The sequence below is a fragment of the Chamaea fasciata genome, unplaced genomic scaffold, assembly GCF_029207755.1.
Source record: "Chamaea fasciata isolate MVZ Bird 193981 ecotype frontalis unplaced genomic scaffold, bChaFas1.0.hap1 SCAF_6, whole genome shotgun sequence".
Classification (NCBI taxonomy): Eukaryota; Metazoa; Chordata; class Aves; order Passeriformes; family Sylviidae; genus Chamaea; species Chamaea fasciata.
This window is the reverse complement of record NW_027094091.1, coordinates 10,651,243-10,675,572: the sequence shown is the minus strand read 5'-3', so window position 1 is coordinate 10,675,572 and position 24,330 is coordinate 10,651,243. Positions and strand designations below refer to the sequence as shown.

The 24,330-nt window shown below is 41.3% G+C and overlaps 1 protein-coding gene across 1 annotated transcript in view; it reads right to left on the bottom strand.

Moving 5' to 3' along the window:
• Positions 1–24,108, bottom strand: part of AFAP1 (actin filament associated protein 1) — a 113,642-nt gene extending 89,534 nt beyond the window's left edge. The window contains exon 1 of the mRNA XM_066185409.1: positions 23,952–24,108. The gene's annotated coding sequence lies outside the window, so the exon portion shown is untranslated. The remainder of the gene's footprint in view (positions 1–23,951) is intronic.
• Positions 24,109–24,330: the final 222 nt, after the last annotated feature.

Genomic DNA, 24,330 nt, shown 5'->3' with positions numbered 1-24,330 from the left:
AGATACATTCTGGTGGCTCCACAGATTTAGTCTCATCCTATTGTTTTTGGTAGTTTTCCCTTTCATCTAATCATCCGCATCTGGATTTTCCCTAAGTAAACCCATGTACTCCAAAACCAAGTAAATGAAAGCAGTTCCATCAACAAAAGTGTGTACTTTCTCTAGTAATATTAACCACATGCTTTTCTCTTTGTCAACAGAGCAAATTGGACCACAGAGAAAACAAAGTTTTGGAATTCTCAACAATTCAGTTATATTACTACGAAATTTGGAATACTTCTATCATTTGAGAAGACAATAATGTAACTTACAATTGAATTTATACCCAGGTTGTATGAAGAGCTAGAAAAGATTCTCAAGGGGTTTTTTTCATTTGATTCAGAATATTTCAGTTTTCTGTGAGTTTTACAGCTTAGCAAATATTTACAGGCTATTAATTCTTTCCATATAATCAACCAAGCAACCACCATGATACTCATACTTAAATATCTGATAAAATATGTCTTTTGCTGCAGGAACATCTGCAGCACTGCTCAGCGGAGTAACCGGGTTCAGGTGTGGGATTTCTATGGTGTACACATAAGATAACTCCTGCCTTTTCAGATGGGCTTTGCAAGAGCTTCTGGGAGCAAATCTCCATAGGTTCACTGTCTGCCTTCAGGCACATGCAGGAAATTCAGGGAATGCACAGGTAGACTAACAGCTCTGCAGCTCAGCTGGATCCTCGCTGGGAAGCAGCAAGAACAGCACCCACATCGATGACCCCACTCAGCTTTTTCCTTATCTGCCCAGGTTGAGCTCCTTGCCTACCCCGAAAACAGCTCCAAGCTCTGTTCACAGACTGGAACTAGAGACAAGTATAAAACAAGTTTAATTCTTACTACAGATTGTGATATTCATGCAAAGTACAACTGCATTTTCTGAATTTCAGGAAGACTCTTTCAGTGCTAGGGGAGTGAGGGCTGTTTTGACCTCATTTTGTACAGAACAGCATTTCCATGCTTTTAGTGTCAGTTTTCAAAAAAGAACAGGGTGCTTTTTTTTTTCTTTTTTCTTTTTTTTGGTTAGTATTTTTAACTTTCAAACAAAGCCAAAAGTGATCCATTGCTTTGGAACACTTTGTAGAGCCATGGGAGGGAGGTGTTGCTAAAAAATATCCCAAGATCCTCTTCAAAAAAACCCCTGCAATCTCTTCTGCCCCACCACTTGTGGGTTTGTTTTTGCCAGCACATTGATTTTTTTTAAATTATTTTTTAGTTTCTTTTTTCCTATTTGACTGTAATGTAGAACAAATATTTACTCTCAAACAGAAACATAAAGCCAATGCATTCTTTGAATTTTTTTGCTGACTCTGTTCCTTCTACAACATATTTTGGTTTTTAATGCTCACCACCCATATCAAGCTGCTTTTAGGCAGCAGCACAAGAAACTTCAGGATTTCACTTAATATTCAGTATTCCTCTCCCTAAGGAATGGTGGTGTCACATTTCAGCTTTTGCCTTATATTTCCTATTGTCATGTATCTCCATGTGTTTTTTAAGACACAATTTAGGCAGAATATATTTCTGTGAGGCTCAGAGCAGCAAAAATGTGCTTTTAGAGAATAGAAAGAGAATGACAATAGGGAAAAATGAAAGGAAGAACCAAAAAGGGAAAAGTATTAGCAAGCAGGGTGTGATTGTCACTCCAAATTCTCATTTTCAGTCTAAAGTGTTTATAAAAAGTGGAATCTTAGCAATTATATCTGGGTGTTTTTGTTTTTGTAGCTAAGTGATTATATTTGACACAGCTTGAAGCCAGTTATGTTTATATAAGTGCGTGGGTTTAAGATGGAGAACTAAAGTTTGCCAAAAGCCATCGAACCATAAAAGTCACTGAAAGTTTTTGTCTTACACCAGAAGAGGAGAAACACAGATACTGGTGCTTTGCTTTAACCAGACAGCTGAAAAAGAAAGCTGGGATTTTGCTGGTCGTATTTCCTGAGAAATGGTACTTCCACAATACTTCAAAGAAAACCCTTTTTGTACTAAAGCCACTTCTAAAGCAGCAGCCATCAGAGGAAGCAGGATGAGACAACAGAAGCAGAGGGCAGGAAGGACAGACCGCAACGCCAGAAGGAGATGTCTGCTCAGTCAGAGCCTCTCCAACATTCCTCCTTTAAACACTCACTTGGATACTTTCCTCCTGAAGACTTAGGCCTTAATAAGCAAAGATTTCTACACCACTCAGAGCAGACTGGCTTTTGCAAGCCATGTCCCTCAGAGGCTGGGTCTCAGGAGTGTGGAGCTGACTCAGGACAACCATGGGCTCTCACCAGGGAGCAAAAAGTGCCAGCAACTAGAAACTGAAAGAAAACAGTGAGCACGTCCCAGCCTGACAGCAGATGGTTTTCGAATTCTGGCCATTTGAGAGGCAAAGGGGAGGGAGAGAAAGGGAAGGTATTGCTATTGAAAAGAGATGACAAAGCAACCAATCCTGCAGCTGCTTTCAAGGGTGAATAGGTGAAGTACATGTCAATTTTACTATGACTATAGAATTGCATTTCAACACAATAAAAGAAGAAGGAAAAGAACAGAATAATTCCAAATATAAAGTTCTATAGAAGAGCAGCTTTGGGTGAACATGAAACTGTGATTTGAGAAGAACTATGAATATGAATCGTGAAGCAATGGTATTTAAGCATTTAAAGCTTCCAAGAGGTCAAAAGTATTTTTCATTAATTACTTACTGTATGACCACCATACTGTATTTAAGATGGAGAAACAGAAGCTGTCAGGTCACTGAAGAGAGCAACCAGGAAATTCAAGCCATGCTCATGAAAACTGCCCTTTACTATTGTTTAAGTTTACTTTATTCAGACATCATTAAGCATTAGCATAAGGAAAGACCAATCTTTTGCATGGGAAAGGGTTAAAAACATATGAGAATGCACACAACATAAATAGATTGTGTTCAACCAAAGAATATGGCTAAAAGTAACATTGAGGAAGTGATGCTGTTCATCACCCTCATCCTAGGTGAGACCAGATATCTCATTCCTCATAGAAATAGAAATCAGTCCAACCTTTTCACCTGGCGATCAAACCCAACATTCAAACTGTTAACCTAAGAAAGAGTGCTTCTAACAGGCATTATCAATCTTCTTTTTTAAGTCTTAAGCCCATTTTCTCTGGTTCCACCCAGAGAATATATGGGGAACACACTGTTTTTCTCTTTACTGCAGCCTTAACATACCTGAAGACTATTATGATGCGCCTCCTCATTTTTGTCTCTGCTAAACTATTGAAATCCCTTCCCCAACCTCTCACGGGTTGCATCCTCAGAATTGCTGAATATTCCTTTTGCTTTTGTACTGAAATCTCTTTTATGATCCAAATTATCCCTCAAGTACAGCACCCCACATGACAAACTGCTCTAGATGAGGCCCTCTCAAGGTTGTTTGGGCCCTGAGGATTATTTGACATCTCTTCCAGACAACACTCCCAGCAAAGTGCTTGCCTGTTACCCTGGCAAAGGCCTGCCATCAGTCCTTCAGCCTTGGCCAAGACGTGGCCACCACATCTCACACCTTGGACTGTATACAGTTATTTGGTTCTTGCTGTAGGGAATGCATGAAAGGTAACACTTTTACCTTCCATTATTTCAATTACTTAAACACGGGTAATGGAGGGCAGGGATGACATTTTATAATGTTACTGGCCTTCGGCCTCTGCATAAGAAAAAACAACCACCATTAGAAACTCTTCAGGGTTCCATCACCAAATTTATCATACCAAAGATGAAAAACAAGTAGGGAACATTCACCCTAATTGCCTAGAATAATAAACCTTTCTGTCATCTGGGCATGAGATGAGATGACAAAAAAGCCGTAAATATCCCAGCTGGTGGCTGTCTAAAGAAAACGCTTTGCTCCATGTTGAGACCCCTTCCCACACACCAAGAGTCTGCAGAAGGCTTGCCAACTCTTCCCCCATGTTCTAAAAGTCAGTTTTATGAGAAGTAGAATGATGGAAAGGGAAGGATTTGCAAATGGATGATACAAATGATGTGCTTAGGAGTCCAGGAAAAACCTTCAGCCTGGACTTGCTACGCTTCTGCTCAAGCACTGTTTGAGTAGCACTGCACAGGGGGAAAAAAAAATGACATAATCCAACACCTCCTGATATCACTGCACATCACTTTAATCAGAGAAATAGCTCTGCCTGAAGCATTAGCAGTGACAATATATAGTTCAGCTGACCTTATCCTTTCATGATAAAAAAGTTGTGATGAGCAAACACAGCTCTGCTAATATGACAAATTAGGAGGTTATAAAGAAGTGGACACATGACAAAGCCTAATTATGGAGCAGAAATAATGGGTTATAGGGTCCTTTCTGTCAGTCCTGAATTGTTATGTAAGTTCAGGCAGGAGAAAAAAAGAAGGAAGAGACACCATAAAGGCCCTTCACAATCAGCTCATCTCAACAGAATGACACAGATCTCTTAGGGCTTGGACATACCTTGGCACAGTTGCCAAGGATACCCCTCTCCCTCCTTCCCACACATGGAAGCTGAACCAGTCTTATTTCATCTGCCGAGCCGTTGAGGCTGGAAGAGCCATGTTAATGCAAAAGATCTCTGTTTCTTGTAAGTATTTAAATGCCAAGCAGTGCAGCAGCTGAATCATAAGTAGTTCAGCCAAGCACGGGTGGAATTAACTTCAGCTGGCCAAGAAGGGTACAACCAGAGCTCTTAACCAAGGGTTTGACAGGCTTAGCAGTAAAGAAGCCTGTGCAGAACTTGCCCTAAGATCCTCCTTTTCTTTCTTCTTAGTTTATCACGATACAATTTTCACAGGAAATAAGTGATCCTCATTAAAGATTTAGATCTAATCATGTTGAGTTCTATGTGAGTGAAAAAAATCAAGTTCTTAAGGAATCTCTTCAATCCATGTCAAGGAGTAGCAGTTTAATTCAGAGAGTAGCTGTAACGTATTCAAATAATAAAAAAATTGAGAAAAATCAGGACAAATGGTAATTACGACATTGTCAAGAGTTTAAATTCCAAAGGTACTCCTCTACTTCTCTTTTTAGACTGGCATGAGATAAATCATATAGTCTGTGAGAGGACAAGATGTACAATTGAATATAAAAAAAAAACTCCTGTTCTCCCTACTTCTCCCCTTCCCTTCTCCAAGATGCTTGCAGGGTGCTTTCATCTTAACTATTTCCTGATTAGAGAACTTGGGATCCCTTAGGCCAGGCTGGATGTCCTCCTTGAAATGAGTCACCAACACAGAAAATAGTAACTGGAGAGTGACTCTCTGAGATACTGAGATGACCTTCAGTGCAGTCTGTACAAGTGAAAGAAGCACATACAAAAGTGCAAGTAGGCATTTCAAATCAGATGGTTATTTCTGGGTTCTTTTTTTTCATCCCTGCCTTTCCTGAAAGCTGTGGCTTTACAAAAAGTTAAAGTTAACCCAGCCTGCTGCTGAGAGGGACTGATGTCATACCTGATCCCTCATTTTCATGACTTCCTTTGCGTTGAAATTAGCATTTCTGGGCCATGGGTGAGCCAGAGGAGGGCAGGGAGCCAGCTCACCATGTGCCAGTGAGAGCTTCTGTTGGTGTTTCTGCAGGGCAAGAGCAAGGAAGGGAGAATGAGCTGGATTTTATCCTGGAGTAGCAGCCTACATTTAGATTTAAAGTCACTGTGAAACAGCACAGTGTAGATGTCACACAATGGTAACACTGCACAGGGTCTAGTCCTATACAAGTGTGTGTATAAAGATGTACATATATATCTATATATCTATCTATATATCTATATATATATCTCCACACAGCTATACATGTACATACGTGACTATCCTCGTGTTGCTGTGGGTGGAAGCATGACAGCTACCAGAGGACAAGTGGTGGGAGAAAAGATCTCTGTCTCCTGGGTCAGGCACTCAGGGTATGGCAGGAAGGCTGCAGCTCACTCCCAGCTCCTCAGAGAACAGCCCCTATTCCTGTGGGGTTTCCCTTGTTTATGTGAAGGACTCAGTAGCTATGTGGGAGCAAAAACAAGGCTGTTTTTATTATGCAGTATCTCAGCTTCTTGGAGGACGCATGGTTCGGACAGAGAAATTTGGGGCTGCATACAACATATTTTATAATAAAACACCTGAAGGAAAACATGGTAATTATTAAAAACATATGCAAAACACTTCTGGGTATTACATGTGAAACAGATTCAGATGCTCCAACCTGCTGGAATTACCAGAGGCAATATCACCAATAGCCCAAATGTTATAATTATTTTCAAATGAAAGCAAAAGCTACAAGTAGGCTCACCTTTAGCTTTCTCCTCCCTGGAGCAGTGCATTCCCAGCAGGGGTGTTATCCTGCATCTCTGTGGAATGCATTATCTTCTCTGATGACAATGCAGCACTGTGCTTTTAAAGACAAGGCAACCCTGAAAAGTTCATTCTGAATAATGCTGTGAGAATTAAACAGTCCTGCAGTCTTTTATATTTTACATTAGGGACATTGTTTATTTTGCCTTCTGAAATTTGGTTTAAGGTCAATAAATACAACATCAGTTGAGACTATATTTTCTTCCATAAATAATGAACCAGTGGGCTATTAGAACGACTCTTTCATTTTTATATTTTTTGATTTGTGTTCCTAGGTGATAATTAAATAGAAGAGAGTGCAACTGGATAAGCAAAAGTAGTAACAGAGTTACTGCATACAGTTATCCACATCTCACATTCCAAAGGGAATTATTTAATTTTTTGATGCAGTTTAACCTCCAGGACATTGTTCTCCAGGTGAAATTGAATACATTATAGTTCCTACTACAGTCTCTTTTCCTAGAAGTAAGATTCAAGCATATTATTCAACCCTTAAAGAAGCAGACTACATACGTACCTTTAAGTTGCAAGATGAATTTAATAAGCTGTTTATTGGAACAAATAGTTGACAAGTATTTTGATTTGTGCTGACACGTGGCAACCAAGAGGAGTGACCAATTTTTAAAATACCTTCTGACAAGGTTTTGAAATCCACAAGCAGCATGACAAATGAAAGCATTAAACAAAAAACAAAACAAAACCAAACCACCACTATCACCACAAAAAAAACCTCAAAACAATAAACCCCAACACTCAAACAAACAGAAAGAACACACTCTTCAAGGATGGAGTATGGAAAGGTAGAAAATGTTGGTGTTTCCAGTTTATGAGAAAAATGCAAATGCATCTGAAGTGATAGGAAGAAATCTCTCCTGAAGGCTTTTAGAATTTCCCTGCAATGAGTTACCTGTATTGTATTTCTACACATTGTATAAATACATGTATTGTATTTATATATATTCATATATACCACCTGCTGTCCATGACACAGTTTGAGTACCTGTGTCTTTTCTACCCCACAACTTACACACAGCTAAACCAGTTCAGCAACCGGAAGCACCACCCAGTTTACTTAGTGCTTCTGTTTCTGCATCAAAATCCAGCTCAGGAAAAGCTGAAAATCCACACCAGGACTCAGAAAAAGTGGGCAAGCTTCCCTAAATTAAGCAGAGAAGCATCAGGTCCCCTGCAAAGACCCAGGGGTATGTGTCCCCCAGGAATCTCAGTGCCAGGTATAAGGCAGTACAGGTACACATAGATTTGAATGTACTTTCACAGCATGGTTTCTCTCAGACATCCTCCACTGACCCAAGAACAACAACTGGTGTATACTTTTGTTTATATATATATATATCTATATATATCTATATATATCTATATATATATATATATATGGCAAGATAAATAAATACAAGCATATTCTGTAGAATATCAGAACAGCCACAAAAGGAGCTAGTCATCTTTAAGGAAGCTGGGGTCAATTCTCTCCAGATATATTTGTGATCAGCAAATGAGGCTGCTTGAACTAAAAAATTAAGAAGTTTCCACCATTTTGCAACTGAGAGCCTCTCTCAGTGCAGGCTTGTTGAACAGCATGTGGTTTTATTCCAGAGCTACGCTTACAATACATTTCACTGGATTAGTTCAGACCTCACTACATTGCAAGGGAGAAGACAAGTTACAAATTAGTTTTAAGCCAAGAAATCCTATCCAATGCTGCATTTATTAATACGCTTGTGAAGATGTATAAGCACCTATGTGCTTTTGTATACAGTTGTTAGTACAAACCAATTTCTCCTAAACCAAGGTCAATAGTGAAAGGGAGGCACCTCCAGAGGGTTGCTCCTTGCACTTAAAATCCTTAATCCCTGCCCAGTCCTTTACATTTTGTTGCACTTACGGCCTTTAACTGTCAAAGAAATCATCAGTTCTCTGGACTGAAAGGTAAGGAGAGCTGTGTAAATATATCTACAACCGATCTCTTCCTACCAACGCCTGCAGTACCTTGTGGTATTTTGCTAGGGATCTTGGATATAGTTTTGAAGAAAGCACAGAAGTATTTACCAAGGCTTGATGCTCTCATTTAGTTCTACTATGCCTTTCTGGTTAATATAGAAAGCTAACATAAACTCCAGCTGCTCAATGTATCACAAGCCCTTGTAAAGAACACATAAATGGACACTTGCCTAAATTAAACAGCAACCATGTGGTGATCTGCACTGAGTCAATGTAATGTGTTTATGAACAGCACTTTCTAAAATACACTCTACCTCTCCAACTTTTAATAATATTTAACTTATCTCTTTCTTTCAACAAAAACTATTTAGGTAAAACAATACAGGAATAATCATCATGTTCCAAACACTAATGAATCTTTCTGGGAGGTCACCTACCATACATGCAACATGTAGCCACACAGCAATTATTCAACCTGCAGCAGTGATGAAGAACTACATTCCTTACAAAAATAGCTTAAGCTTCTTAAGTCTTTGAACTATTTTTAAGACTTAAACAGCAACAAGAATTCAGACAAAGGCTGATACCAGTAAACAAATACCAACAAAGAAATAGAGAACATGGGTTGCGTGCACTGTCTGCCTTAGGGGAAAACAAAGGAGCTTCACAAGGTGTTCTGCATCTTCAGAGGTCTGCAATTCCACTGGGGCTTTTGGCACGGTAATAGACGTATTTAAGTCTCTAAACTTTTCCACTGGGTTCAATTCAAGCACACATGTGTAACGAGCTCTGCCTGATTGCATCTCATGGGCAAACCCATTTTTGTAGGTGTTCGTTTCCTACTGGAGTCATTTGAGTGCTGTTGCAGCTTTACAGTTTCCAGCCATCTCTATTTAAATCTCTTCTACATTCTGTGGAAATTATTGCTCTATTACACTACCTCAGAATGATAAATATATAAAATGTATTCGATATTTAATATGATATATTAAAAAATCAAAACAATTGAGTTTGAGTAAAAAGCAGCCTTTAAGGAGATCACCTTGCAACACAATATTGCATATACAGACTTCTGCTGAAGAAAGACATATTTCTCAACTATCTATACCTATACTTCCTGGCTTAACTTCAAATATACTTATAAAAGAATCAGGTTTTGGAAATAAATCCAAGCCATTGGTTCTCCCTGGGCTTCCTATCAAAATCCCAAATCCTTGGTATTGTTTAAATGTAAGATTCATTTTTAAACAGATTAGTAAATTATTGGTAAAACCCAGACACTTCCCAGAAATTACAATCTTTAATGCGGCCCTTTTTCAAAGACACAAGGAAAAGAATTTTCCCAGATTGTATCTGTAGTTTCCCAAGTGATGACTTCCAAGCTACTACACAATCAGTTTCTTTTCCTGTCTTGAGAACATGTTTTATTTCAATGGCACTTTTATTTGTTGTTTTAAAATTTTAAACAGTGGCAATAAAACTAATTATTTTTAGTTTATTGAAGATTAAGAACCTCAGTTACCCAAATGCATGACATCTTAATTAGTTAGGCATGGAGTGCAGCAGCCTAAATAAAAATCTCACAGCTGAATGAACTCACATTTGGTATGCAAATAATTTTATATGTGACCATTATGGAAAACTACTCATAAATCAGAAAACTAAAATTATACCGAAATGCCCAGAAGAACACCCCAAAGAATTTTATATCATAAATCTCATCTACTGAGAATCTGTCTCTGTCATCCTTCCTGCATTTCCACTCTCTTTCCAAAGATGTTTTCCCTGAATACCATAAGCCATCAAAGCCCTGAAACAGCCATGCAAAGATGTTGTGACAGACCTTTTTGTAAGCACTAACTAAACCCAAAGTAGGAGTACACTTATAAATGCAAATGCAAATAATGATTATCTTGCTTTAAGCCTCCTGAATAAATTCCTTTAATTCAGAAGAATTACTCATTTTATAGGGTTGAAAGCTGAGGCAGGCTATTTGAGCTTTAGCAGTGACATTGCCCTGACTAAATGCCAGTGCTTACAAAGCAGTCATCTGTATCACAGCAAGTTGCCCTAGGCTCAATGCACAGTCAATGGAGAAATTTAGGCTTCCTAAAATAGATGTCTAGAATAGATCAGATTAATCACATCCTAGAGAAGCCAATTTGTATCCCCTGATTGTACTGAAAGTCTACCGGGAAGGAGCTCAGCTGTAGACCTGCTCTGCCATGCGTGGCTGAAGTCAGAATGCATCCGACTCTAAGTGCCTATCAGCTTTCACATGCCTTTCATTTGGAAATCTGATCCCATGTTTACTAAAATGAAAGTGAAAATGAGCTTTCTCATTACAGTAACATATTTAAATATAGTTAGAAAGTTGCTTAGTGATATGCTAACACTCACATATATTTACTTGTGCTATGATTATTTATAATTTTCATGTCATCTTTTAACCACGCTTAACCAGTTTTGCCAAGAACAGTAGAGAGAGAAATATCTAGACTTGCATCTTTTGAAGAACCTATGAACTGGCACCCCAGAGAGACACTGTGGAGATCCCTTCGAGCCTCCTCAGTTTCAGATTCACTCAGAATTCGCATGAGGCTGCTGTTAAAAGCACCAGCGGCAGGCAGGACTTGTGAACATATGATGACACTTAGTTTCATATTCCCACTTTTTCAACAGATGGTTTGAGTGAGTGCATTTCATAGCGCCTTGCAAGTATCAATAGTTGAGTCCTAATTTAGATGTGAATAGATTAAAACAAACTGTTTATCATCAGTTAAGAAGCACATTTCCAAATGCTAATCTTCAAAATTGGTAAATGGAACATAACTTCATAAAAAATACATTCTTATTTCACTTTAACTTTGGCTTTCTCCTGTCACAGACTCATCATGGTCGTTTTCTCCATGCCTCAAAACTGGTGTGAAAAACATAACAGATGTGATGGAAAAATGAAAGATTTCATCCCACTGTCCTAAGAAAAGGGAGGACAGAAAGAAAGCACTTTTGGCTCATAGCTGACACCCATCTATCAAGAACAGCAAACATTGACAGGCCACCACAAACATAATGAAAATGGTTTTAACAAACAGCACGCCCATTTCCTCAAGTCCCACAAATAAGCAGGGTTTGCACTGCACTCAGTACCATTGCTTTTCCTAACCTACCAACACCAGTTCAGCCATAGCAATTTAGTTCCAGCCCCAGAGTACACTGAATAATACAGTTAAATATTCCTTTACTACACCTGTGGATCTCACTACTGCTCTTCTACACCCAATTTAGATAAGCGTCTTATTTCATGAATCTATTATTGTTTGCAATCAACCATATCTTCAATCAATGTCCAGGTTGGTTGCCTTCTGTTTCACTTTTCCTTCGGTTGCACATGTCAAGTTGCATTTTGTCTTTGAAGGACAGTGATTGAAATTAATCTGAAATGAAATCCCCTACATAATTTCTACCCATGGTCTTCTGATAAGAAAGCAGACCCAAACAAGTTCCCATGAGCAAGATTCTGTATTGAGGGACTGAAAATCTCCATGATGGAGCTCCTTTGTCTCATTTCTTACAATGCGGACACTTGCCCACCATTTGTCTTCTAAAGCAATTTGTCAGGATACTGACCCTATCTGAAACTCATCACACATGAAAATTAACAACATACACCGGTACTCAATCAAAGAGTAAGGCAAGGCTAAAAAAAATGGACGGCAAAAGTCATACATAGAGGATAGGGTACCATTCAGATGTGGATCCAAATTATCTCCATTGTGGGGTAGACTGTTGCTTAAGAACAAGCATAAGCATAAACAATAACTAACATGGTTGTCTTGGGGTAGGATATTTTCAAGTGAAGTGTGCAGGCAAACCAGTTTAATGTTTTTCAAGGCCAGCAGATATATTGTCGTCTTTGGACTTGCAGCTAGATTAAGGTCATTCTATGTTGCTAAGTGTCCTGTATGAGTAGATGCTGATCGATGATCATTTGGAAAAGCAGCTATCAGTCACAATCAATACATCATTCTAAATCATCCCTTCAGAAGTTACTATTTTTAATCTGGAAAATGACACCAATCTGACCTAACAAGCAAAAATCCTATAATAACTATATAGCAAAAGAGCGGTGGCACATTACCTAGCCAGAATACACAGTTCTTGCTTTGAGAGATTCTGAAAATGGATGCACATATGAAGAAGGTAGAAAAAACCCTGTGGGAAGATAAAGAAGCCAAGGTAATAGGAAACTACCCAAATTAATCCACTTGCTAGTCTTAATACACATTTTACAGTTGTTTTGCTAGCTTAACAATGCTATTTCTCAGCCCTCACACTGAGCAGATGGGATGCAGCCCTCTGATCCTTAAATTAGAAACCACGCAACTTTATGCTGACAAAATGTTTAATCATTCAGGACACAAAGCCTACTACTGTCAGATTTTGAATTCAGTGACATAATTCCATGGTGTGATCAGATAAAAAAAGGAAAATAATGAGATTTTCAAAAGCCCAGATTCTAGTAATCTTTGTTACTAATAACAAGCTAGCAGACAAGAAGAATGAAAACAAGATAATGGCAGCAGACAATGAAAATTCTCAATTCTCTCCACTCAAAGGGCTCTCTGCTGGTGTTCAGTGTTTCCCAGCAGTCCTACTATTAGGGCCCCAAGTCCCTGATCTTTCTGGTATTAGTTAATGACAAAAATTCACTTGCCTACAGGCAGACAAAAATTTATTGTTGACAAGAATGTTAATTCTTAAGCATAGGAAGGAGAAGGCACCACCTGCCTTTGGTTATAATGCCAAATTTAAAACTAAGTAAAATTATTTAATTCTGTATTTGGTTTACTACAGTCTAAATAATAATTCCATAAGAAAATGCACTTTACATCCGAAATCAGCAACCAATGAACATTTGTTTTTCCAGGTGGCCTTTATTAATTCTGTACTTAACAGTTTGAAATGGCATTTTCCCCTTCTGCTTTGGACAACTTCCACTGGCATATGTGAAGTTTCCTCCTTACAAAAATCTCACCAGGAAGAAATTCTCACTTTAATAAAGAAACAGTGGCAAAAAGAATTAAATATTTTCCTAGGCAGGCTTACCTCATATGGTCCAACAACTACAGTTTTGGAGAATTATGCCTCTAATAACAATTTCTCCAATCCAAGCAAAAACCTTCTTGCCAGGCCCTTTGTCTGCTTTTATGTAGTTACACCCTGGCAACTCTCATCACAAGGTGCAGTTGCTCAATATTACTTTTATATTACTGAACTATACAAAAAGGCTCTTTATTACTGACTGTAACAAAATAACCCCGTGAAGTGCTATGGTACACACAGAGCCATGCCTCATTCCACCCCTCCTACAGCTGGTAAGAGCCCTCTGGAATTATACACATACTTCTGTTACTTTATTGCACTGTGTGAAGCTGAACAGAATAGGGGAAGAATTATTTTGGCATGAACTGAACTGATCCAGGATGGTCAGCTCTTACAGCTGACCCTGGGGAAGGCAATCAAAGAGAAGTGCACGTTTGTGTGGAGGGACTCAGTACGTCCCATGTCAGTGAGAAAACCTGCACAGCTTTTCTCAGCCAGCTCACTGGGAGAAGGGCACAGTCTGTAATTACAATAGCAAATTGCAGAGTATGGAGTGGCACCACTCACGTAAGAAGTGTAAACAGCAGGTGAGATGTTTGCTGCAGACTGCTTGGCACAAGGGGCAGGTAAGGTAACCCCTGCAAACTGCAGTTCAAAGGTGCTGCGGTAAAAGGTCTTAGGGATGTAACACCTGGCATTATGTCAGAAGGGTTTCCAGGTAAATTAGATAAAAGCTTGTGTACCCCAGAATTTAGGAGTGTTCCTAAACTCACTAACATTGCAAGAGTTAAAGAGAAAGCTTTAAAAGCAGGGGTGGCAACACAAATAAATGGAAAAGATGCTAAAGGATTCTTACATGCTTCTCTCCCTTCCTTGCACTTCATTAGGGAAGATGGTGGATTTGTACTGAAATCTCAGGAGTGCCGAGGGACTAGCAGGGCTAATGAGAGAGGTGACCAGTGTACCAAAATCCTTACAACTTTTTTATGCATTTCTTAGAAGAATTCAGGCAGCCTGTCGGTTCTCTCCTTCCCTTTGCACCCTGAACATCTGCCATTTTCAGTTCCTACTGCTTGTCCAATTTAATGAAGTCATTAGATTTTAATGAGTTATTGACATATAAAGAGCTGCTCTAATATATCAAGTGCTTTATAAGTCACTGATGACAAGTTGCTAGAAGGGCAGTGCTCCTTCTGCTCTCTATACATAGCTCAAACCAGGACTTGAGCAAGTGCATATTCCTGCACCTTTGGTCCTGGCTGAGGATGGGCCATCCAAGTGATGCCTCCTGGCCAAGAACCACTCCACAATCACACCCTGGAAAGCAGCATCATTTCATACATCTTTACTTTCACATTATTTACATGTAGGTCCTGCTCTGTGTTGTTCAGATCCTGTCTCACAGAGGGAAACACTTAGACCCCAGTAGGAAACAGCCCTTCCCTACAGCGATGTGCAGGGAAAGGGCTGGACTCGTTCACAAATATTGCTTCCAAGTTACCTCCCTGAAGCAAAAGAAGAACTTAACTACTGTCAATGCAAAGACTGAGACTACTTAAACACCCAAACCAAGCTAAGGTTTGATCCCTATTTGCCAGAGTACTTTTTCTTTATTTGGTTTTCTTGAAAGCTGGCAGAAAAACCCCAGAACAGATGGGTTTTTCGTAAAAGCTGATATGTAAGGAAACCTAGTCCAAATGACCCCAGGTCTTGAAGATGGATTTCACCCTTTGCTCCCATAAGGTACAATAAACTCCAGGGCAATCTGAGTTTGCACTTATACCCTGGAGCCTGTAGGTGTGCTGACCATAAACCAGACAGGAATCTCAAGTGCAAGAACAGCAGAGCTAGTTCCATAATGCTTTAAAAGATGTTACTATGGTAGGAAAAAAAAAAAGTTTTAAAGGATTTAAAAAGGGTTGAGGAAGTCTAGAAATCCCCAAACATCATAACTCTTCAAGACAACTTTAGTTTTCTTTTGAATCTAATCAGTATTTTATTTTTTTTCTTTGGGACAGTCAGTCATTTGGGCCTTCTGCACACAGCTACTTGCCCTTGGGTAAAGTAGAGAGAGCTACTGCTTACAGAAGAGCCTTCACTACAACTTATTCTTTACATTCAAACCACTTTTAAAAGTTACATAGTTGGACTATAAGCAAGAGGACAGAAAAATGAAAGATTTTTAAAAAATGAGGTCACAGCAGGGACAGCTCTCAGCAAGATTTTCCACATATGCAAAATCTAGGCTCAGTGTTTTGCAAACAACAATAAAGAGGAAGATCCAAAGGGATGTGAAGGAAATTGCAGTGTTGAAAGGCTGGGAGGCTCAGTCATTGCAGAGAGACAGACAGGAACAGTAGTCAGCTGGAGACTAATGGAAACTTCAGTCAGACTAAAATCAACTGTTGCATTTTTGAGCCTTGTTGAACACAGTGTGCTCCAGATTAGCTCTGGAATAATGCTCAGGATGTGGCTGTCACAAGGGGGAAGGTATCTTGATGGCCACAAGCTGCAGGAGCAGAGGCTGGTGGGTGCTGAGTTGCACTCAATGCCACTGCCTGTGTCACTGACAAAAATGTTAAACAAGACTGGTCCCAAAACCAACCCCTGGGGAACAGCACTCATCATTCATTTACTTAAAGTCTAGTGCTTGCATAAACACTTTTCTAGGCTCCAGGGAAAGAAGACCAAGAAGCTGAAAAAAGCAAACCAAGGACAGTAGAAAGTCCCAGAGAATATGAAAAGTTCACAAGCCACAGGAACAGACAAATTTTCCCAGAGAGAGAACAACTCTTCCTTTCCCCAGTGGACACTTGTTTTGTTTATCTGAGGTTTTTGCTGTGTGCTTTCAGCTGTCTGCATGTTTGGGGGCTTGTTTTCATTAATTTCTGAAGTGAGAGACTTTAGGATTTTTTGATTTGGGTTTGTTTTTTTAAGGTCTCCAACTGTGGGGTTTTTTCCTTTTAAATGAAACCTTACTTGTTCAATATCCCCTTTTTCAGCAGAAATAGCTAACCTTGGAAATAGGATTGTTTGTGTAACCAGGTGGGGTCCCACCCATCTGCACTCAGCATAATTCATACTGGCCCTCATCCAGAATTTTCCCCAAGACTCTTCAGGGTGGATTTCATTCCTGTTAAGCTCAAAACAAAATGCTGTGGCCTGACCTGGCCCCTTGTCTCCTCTCAGCTCTCCTGGTTCTTCCTGAAGGACCCACCATGCACCCATCATTCCCCTCTAAGGAGACTCGCAGCTTTTCATGGTCCTAATGACAAACACATGGTGCAGACAGAGGGATCAGGCAAGGAGAAGAGTTCTGTACATTCTCAGAAGCTCTTCAGTCTGAGTACTTTTTCCCCCCTTCCAGGAACCAGATCTTTTAATTTTCCAAAGGGTAATCTTTTGATAATGCTATGTATTAAGAGAGCTGAGAATCACTGAGCTTCCTAACATTTTCAGATATTTACTTTCTTCAGCCTGATCTCTTACAGTCAGTGACAAATCCAGTATTTCATTCTATTCCCTAGCATGGACTGCATTACATGAATAAAACCCACTCTCCGAGGGACAATTTCTTTCTGTTTGATCTATGCTAAGATGCAGCAGCAGAACAGCTGAGTGGCCCCTCTGCAGCTCAGCTCCCAACCACCACTGCCCTGGTGACACTCAGTAGCCCTGCTCCTTAAGTCATCCCTCTGGCCTTTTGCATTATCTCTCCTGTTTTCAACTCCTGCCATTTTATGACTTCCTCGTGGCCCACCTTGTTTCAGGGCTGAAACCATGTCTTTTTATTTGGTCTGACCCACTGCATCCTCATGAAGCAGGAGCCCCCAAACAATGACACAGGACTCAGCATCCCAGACCAATTCCTGCTGGCAGCTTTCCCTCTCCTCCTGCTGCTGAAATGGGAGTGCTTATGGCTTTGGACTCTTAAAACCTCTCTACCAAGTGTTTGTGCAGCTGTGGTGCCTGGCTGCTGGAACCAGAATATGGACAATAGGCAGTAGAGTTTTGGGCAGGCTCCTTGTCCCCCAGGTTTGCTGGTCTGTGGGGCAGGGACTGAGCACTGCAGCCACTGCCCTGCCCAGTGCCAGGGCAGCAGCTGGGGCTATAAAGCCTGTCAAACTGACACAGCACACACTGAGGAAAAGCACAAAAGTAATTATTTCCATAACCAGCTAGCCAGTTCATGTGATTTCTTTTTTCCTGACAGAGTAGATAACCTTTTGCTAAATGTATTTCACATTTTGTGTGCATTTTCCTTCCACCTGCCATTGCCCATTTCATATGGCATTTCAAACTTCCTTGCCCCGACGCGGTACCAAGATGGCACCAGATGGCTTCTGCCAAGAAATGGCTAGTTAAAAACCACAGAAATCACAGATCACACCCTGCTGTTGGCCATCAACATTAACAGTTTATTTATTAGCAACTAGCCATTTTTTTTCAGAAAACCTGTGTGACAAGGGCAGCTCTAACATATCACCTACACATACACACACTATTTATCTATCTACATATTCATTTGTATATATCACATACACACACAAACATGTCACCATGAAGGCAGCTAGAATTACACATACAGTAGCAATTCTGCCTGTCCCCATTGCTTCTTGCTCTCCCATCTACCTGTCAGCAAGGACTGTGCCTGCAAGCAAGTCAGGCACGAAGTGACAACCTGTCAACCTATCACTGCACTGAGCCCAGGAAAGGAAAGCCAGAAAGTTTTATCTGTTGCAGATGGCAAGAAAAGGAGAGCAAAGGTATTTGAAAACTGCAGTGAACTTGGTGCAACAATGAAAAAATGTAAGAACACAAAATGTTTTAAATTTTAGTAAAACTCTATAACCAGACCAAGATCAATAGGAAAAACCAACCAACCAACCAGAAAACAAACCAGCTACTCCCAGGGTGTTAAAAATGTTTTGCATGCTGAAAAGGGAGATGTTGCAGCTGATCAGCTGACCTTGGCTGCTACATTATGAACTTGCCTCTGGAAGAGACCTGGTGTAGCCTGCAAAAGCACATGTGATCCAAAAAAAAAAAAAAAAAAAAAAAAAAAAAAAGAAGCAAACCACTTAATCTGGGAAAGTTATGTTACTTCATATAAGAATCAGAGAAGTCTGAAAACTTATTTATTCTATAAGATTTACCTGTATAGAAAACACCCAAATTAATCTAATTGCAAAAATTCCTTTGTAAAAATAATGCTGAGGATTAGAATTGGACTGAAGAGCATCACCTGAGAAAGGCTGAAGCTGCAATTGCTTGTGAATGAATTGCCAGTGCCATTGAAATGTAGTGAAAGTCTCTTCCACTGCTTTACAATCATCATCTTTTATTAATCAGCCCAACAGCCCACGGCAAAAATAGAAATCTGCCTACAAAGCTGGCACATATGGGAAAAGCTCACTCCTGGTTGTTTTGTTTTAAACAAACCCTACAGTAGCTCCCATTGTTTGTTTGTTTTTCCCCCCAGACTAGACAGCATGTGGCTTATGAGCCACACTGATAGATGTGATAAAGTTCCTGCCAGATCTGATTGATGACGGCACTAGGAAGTGCTGTGAAGGTCACAGTGTAATTCTCTCTTTGCAGCTGCTCCTGGCAAAAATGGTAGAGGAAAATAAAATCTGGATCTGCTAATTGCTAATAACAGGGAAATTGTGTCCTTACCTTGTCTTCTCTTCCAATTTCTAACAGGAATGCCATAAGCATGTGTAACAGATGAGAGACCAGATAATTTTCAAAGAGATACTTAAACATCCTTTAATGGACCAAAAAAAAAAAAAATCTATCCACAGCAACTGGCCAAATATTGAGCCTTTATACTTTGAAGACAGTGCAGAGTAGTTTAGTATGACAGCTGTGTATGAAAGAGCTTTTACTATTTGCTCTTCTGCAAAACTGAGATAACATACCACTACATACTCCCTGTGAAGGAGTGCTATCTCTGATAATGTGAATATATGAACTAAGCTCCTTTCCCAAAGTCTATTAATTTTAAATGAACAAGGCAAGCACACTCACTAGAAGTGGCTACTAGCAAGCCAGAGCACCAGTCAGTCAAGGGGGACACCAAAATCCTTTTTTCCATAAATGTCGAGATGTGATGAGGACACTGATAAGAGACTTTGGGGAATTCATAAGCACGATATAATGACAGTCCCCTAATGAATAATATATATATTCAGCATAACTCATAGCAATTACCTCCCATACAGTGTTGTATTTCTTGGGGGTAAGATGTTGCTATCTTTGAGACATCAGCTACATTACAGATTAAATTTGAAACCACTTGTGTACACTTTTCTGGTACTATTAATGGATGGAAATATTTTTATTCAGCATTTTGTAGTAACAAAGATTTTGGCACAATACGGCCATTGCCAACATCTGGCTTAGAGAAAGATACTCTTTATCATTCAGCTCAAAACTACATAATGGCAAAGAGACGTTGGCAGCAGAAATTCCCCAGATAGTAAAAGAAATCCCACCACTATGTCACCATACAAGAAATAATACATTGGGTTTCTTTTTTCCTTTGTCAGTTTAGGAGAGAGATTTATAAAAGACAGGCCTATCAGTTTGCTCCTTTTACTGCCAAACATCCACCATCGATTTTTAAAATACCAATACGCGTTAAGAGCAGTATCTATACACAATCCAACTGATAAAAAAAAAAAAAATCCTCCTAGGAGTTTCTTTCCTAGATTTCTTGACGAAGACTGCCAAAATATACAATAGATATTGATTTATCCTTTTCAGAGCCTCCTGTATTCTCCAAGGCAACCCATAAGAGAGGTGACCACCAGCAGCTCATTTGGACATTGTTGTGTTAAGGATGCTCAGCACCTTTGGCAGTCAAACCTTACTATGCACACTAAGTCACGACTGACCTTTTGCTAGGATGGCAAAGGGAAAGGTGATGGCATTTCTGCCACTTGGGTTTTAATCTCTTGCCATATCTCTGGAAAATAGAGATTACGTCCCACAAGACTGCCACCTGCTATGAGATATCCCGCACTGCACAAACCCAAGTTATGTTCTAGCAATACCATTCATTACCATTACTCACAGAAGCATGTTTTTTATGACCTGGAGAGTTAAGGGTTAACTTCTGATCAGAGTATCAGAGAATGGTATGGTTTCAGAGGGACCTTAAAGATAATTTAGTAGAGTAAGAGCAATCTGATCTACACATAGTGTTTTAGAGCACTGATGCACTACAAATGGCAGACCTTCACGTGTGCATAGACAGGTTGGTGCAGTGAGACAGAGGTGCTGGTGTAACCCCTGCACTCAGAGCTCAGGGTCACCCCTGTGCCACTGCAGCCACGTGTCTTCCTACCTGCTCATACTGTGTGGACAGACTGTTGTCGGTATTGCTTCAAGCAGACACTCCCCAGAAAGACATCTGGTATGGTCTTGAAAACTTAAATTGCTCCAAGGTCACCTTAGGGTGCTTCATAGTAGGAAAACTCATTCCTAAAACTAATTCCTCCTAGACAACCCTTATAGATGGAGGAGTACATTCAAGATCTGGCTTTTTCAGTCCTTCACTAAGAGCTCAGAATACACAGTGCCTACAGCCCTCTGGCTGACTTCCACATTTCTATTACTCATGTTGGGTCTGACTATTAAGAGTTCAACTGTGAGCCTAAGAACACTTTACATTAGAAGTATATTAATCTGGAATAATACCTACTGAGTGTGTAACACAGCCACCCGCCCAACCCAGACAGATAGTTTCTATACCAGATGAAACACTATTTGTCAATGAAGTGATGAGTCAGGGAAGTCAGAATGATACCAGTAGCTAGGTGTCATTCACATCTAAAACCAGTTGAACTGCATAGCTGGAAGGGATGCCTAATTTTTTTGAAAAATTGTCACAGTACACTTTACTGTCACTAACCCATAATAGCATAGAGTGGACTAAACTGCACAGGAGTTTGGTGGGGCAAGTCATTGCATCCCTCCCTCCCACCTCAGCAGGAGATCTCCTGCAAATGAATATAAAGTACATCCCTTCCTCCTCCTCCTCCTCGACCCCTCCTCACCAAACAAAGACCACAGCTTTGAACAAAGAGGTTAACCAGGCGGGCTCCTGGATACCACACTCCCACGGACTGACCTATCAGACACAAAACTTTTGCAAATGGATGGAAATTAAATCGGTCGACTCCAGATCGCATCAACCAGCCCTGAACCGCTGGCTCTTTGTCCTGAGGCAATGTCACAACAGAGACGGCAGCAGGGCAAGATAATTCCTGGTCTTACAGCAAGTGGTCTTTGTGCCACTGAAAGCAATGTCAAAATCAGTCATACGTGTACCAAATACAGCCTGTCCCACTGAGACTTCGATATTTGATTTTGGGTTTAATGTCTCAGACAGTATCTCTTAAACTCTGAGAGTTTTAGCAGAGGAAAAGGAAAATCATCCTTAACTAAGACTGCAAAATTTTAAAACAGTGTGAGTGGTTGATCTACTGAAGTCTTGCATTTTACCCACCCCCTTCCTCGTTGGCACTGCTTCAATACAAAATTACAACCCCACAGACCTTCAAAATCCCTTCATGTAAAAATCTGCCCAAGACACAGGAACACAACGTAACACTTTGTCTTTTGATGACAAATTTCCTAGGAAACACCAAACAGTGCCACATATCACCTAAGGCAGTGAGTAAGGCTCATTGTGATAAGTAAGTGATATAAGGCTCATTGTTCTGTTTGCTGGCTTGTTACTGCAATCACTGGCTGACACACAAAGAAAACTGTAGATCCTTCTTTTTCAAATCCATTTCAAATTCTTCTTAAACCCATGTGGTGCCCTATAGCCCTAGAAACACAGGATGCTCTCTCTCTGGCTCTAATGTAGCATTTACTCTTCTTTTACATCAGTTCTAAAGGGAAAAATGGTTTGTTCAAAACAAGTAATTGTGCCGTTCTTCCCATGGAAACCACCAGGAGGCATAAGGGATGACGGAAGGGCACCAAGTGCCCATACAGGAGAGCATTGATGGATAGATCCATCTGGCTGCCAAGCTGTTCTCTTGTGCCCCTGCACCGACCATTCTCAGAACGGCACACGAAAAAGGTTCATAAAACTATTATTTTCATGAACGAAAAGAGTGGCCTGTAACACTCGGAGCAAACAGTAGCAGACCTGCAAGCGCAAGACTAGTTATGGAATAACCATTAATTGTTATGGATACCTCTGAGAACTGAATCAAGCCGTGCCATGACATTTTTTTTTTCCCCATGGAATAAAACAAAGAGCTGCACAAAGAACAGCAGAATCTGTCGTCTTAAGAAGCCCTAGACCGAAGCACATTATTTAATTGGATTTCTCTGGTTTTGAGATTTATCAGTTCATAGTTGGATCTCAGCCCCAAACTTCAGCAATACAATAAACAGAACAGGCACAGGCACACCAAGTGTTTGCATCAAACTGATCATAAAGGATCCAGAGGAGACATGAGCTAAATACTTCTCTGTTTCTCACATGTGTCTTGTCTTGCCTTTCAGAGTGTGCGTTTACTCAGCTGCACTGTCCTTTAGGGCAGGTGAATGCCTGGGTTGCCGAGGGATGCCCGCCTGAATCCACTCACTTCCTGCCAACTCCAGAGCCTTCAGGTTATGGAGCGACTCCTGCTTTTGGCCGTTCATCTGGCTCTTTTGCCGCCCATTATTTTCCTACCGCCTAAATCTTTGGCAAGTTTTCTCTAACCCCTCAACACAAGACACATATGGCGCGTAGAACTGACAAACTCGAGTTTCCAAAAACCTTCTCAGTGGAAGAAATCAAACCACGTCGCTGTGACCTGTCCCCCCCCAGCCTCCAATGGCAGGCTGCTCCTCAGCTCGAACCTCCGCTCAACAGGAAATCAAGGAAGGGGTCGGCCCGGGAAGCCAGCGGGACGGAGCTGGAAAGATGGTTCTGTTCGCCTTTGCCCTGACTGACTCCAGGACTGTAACATGATGCAATCTCTCGGCTATGATGAAACACGATCAAATGGCCAAGCCTGCAGGGAGACCACCTCTGCCCACCCCAAAAGGCTGAAAATAAGGAAGCCCGCAGTGGTACAAAGCAGCAGCGCGGCTGCCTGGCCGGTGCCTTTCCCGGGAAGGGATGCGAGTTTCGGGATGGCGGACAGAGGACTGCGTTCCGAAGGATCTCGGCCGGGTTCCTGCCCTTCCAAAGCCCGGGCAGGGGCCGCCTCCGCCCGATAACCGGGATCCCTCCTAGCTCTTTCCATGTGCTGCTCCCGGCCAAGAAAACGAGTAAGACTTTTTTTTTCTATTTTTTTTTTCCCCAGTAAGCCCACAGCTTTCCTAGCACGGGGCTGCCTGGAGAAGCAGCGGCTGAAAAAGCCCATTTCTGAATCCAGCCCTTCCCCTCCCTCTTCTTCCCTCCTGTGCTCCCCCTCGGCCCGCGGAGCTCGGCAGGGATGCTGCCCGGGGCGGGCGGGGAGCGAGCGCAGCCGAAGCCCTCCTACCTCTGCGGCCGTCCTGCGGCGGCTGCCGGCACAAAGCGGCCGAGCGCGGCTCCTCCCGCGGCTCCTCCCGCAGCCCCGCTCTGCCGCGGAGCGCAGCCAGCGCCGCGCCGGGAGGGGACAGCGGGGAGAGGAGAGCGGGGCGGGAGCAGCCGCCCGCTCCCACCGCCCCCGGGCCCGGGCCCGCCCCGCGGGGAGGGGACAGCGCCGAGGCGGAGCCAGCGGAACAAAGGCGGGGGTTGGGGGGGCTCGCAGCAGCCCCCGGGTAAGAGGCAGGATGGGCAGGTGTGCGCAGCAGCCCCCGGGCAGGGGCAGGTGAGCTGAAGTGCTCCTTGCGAGGCAGATGCTGGCAGATCAAACCAGGGCTTCTTGCCCCAGAGTA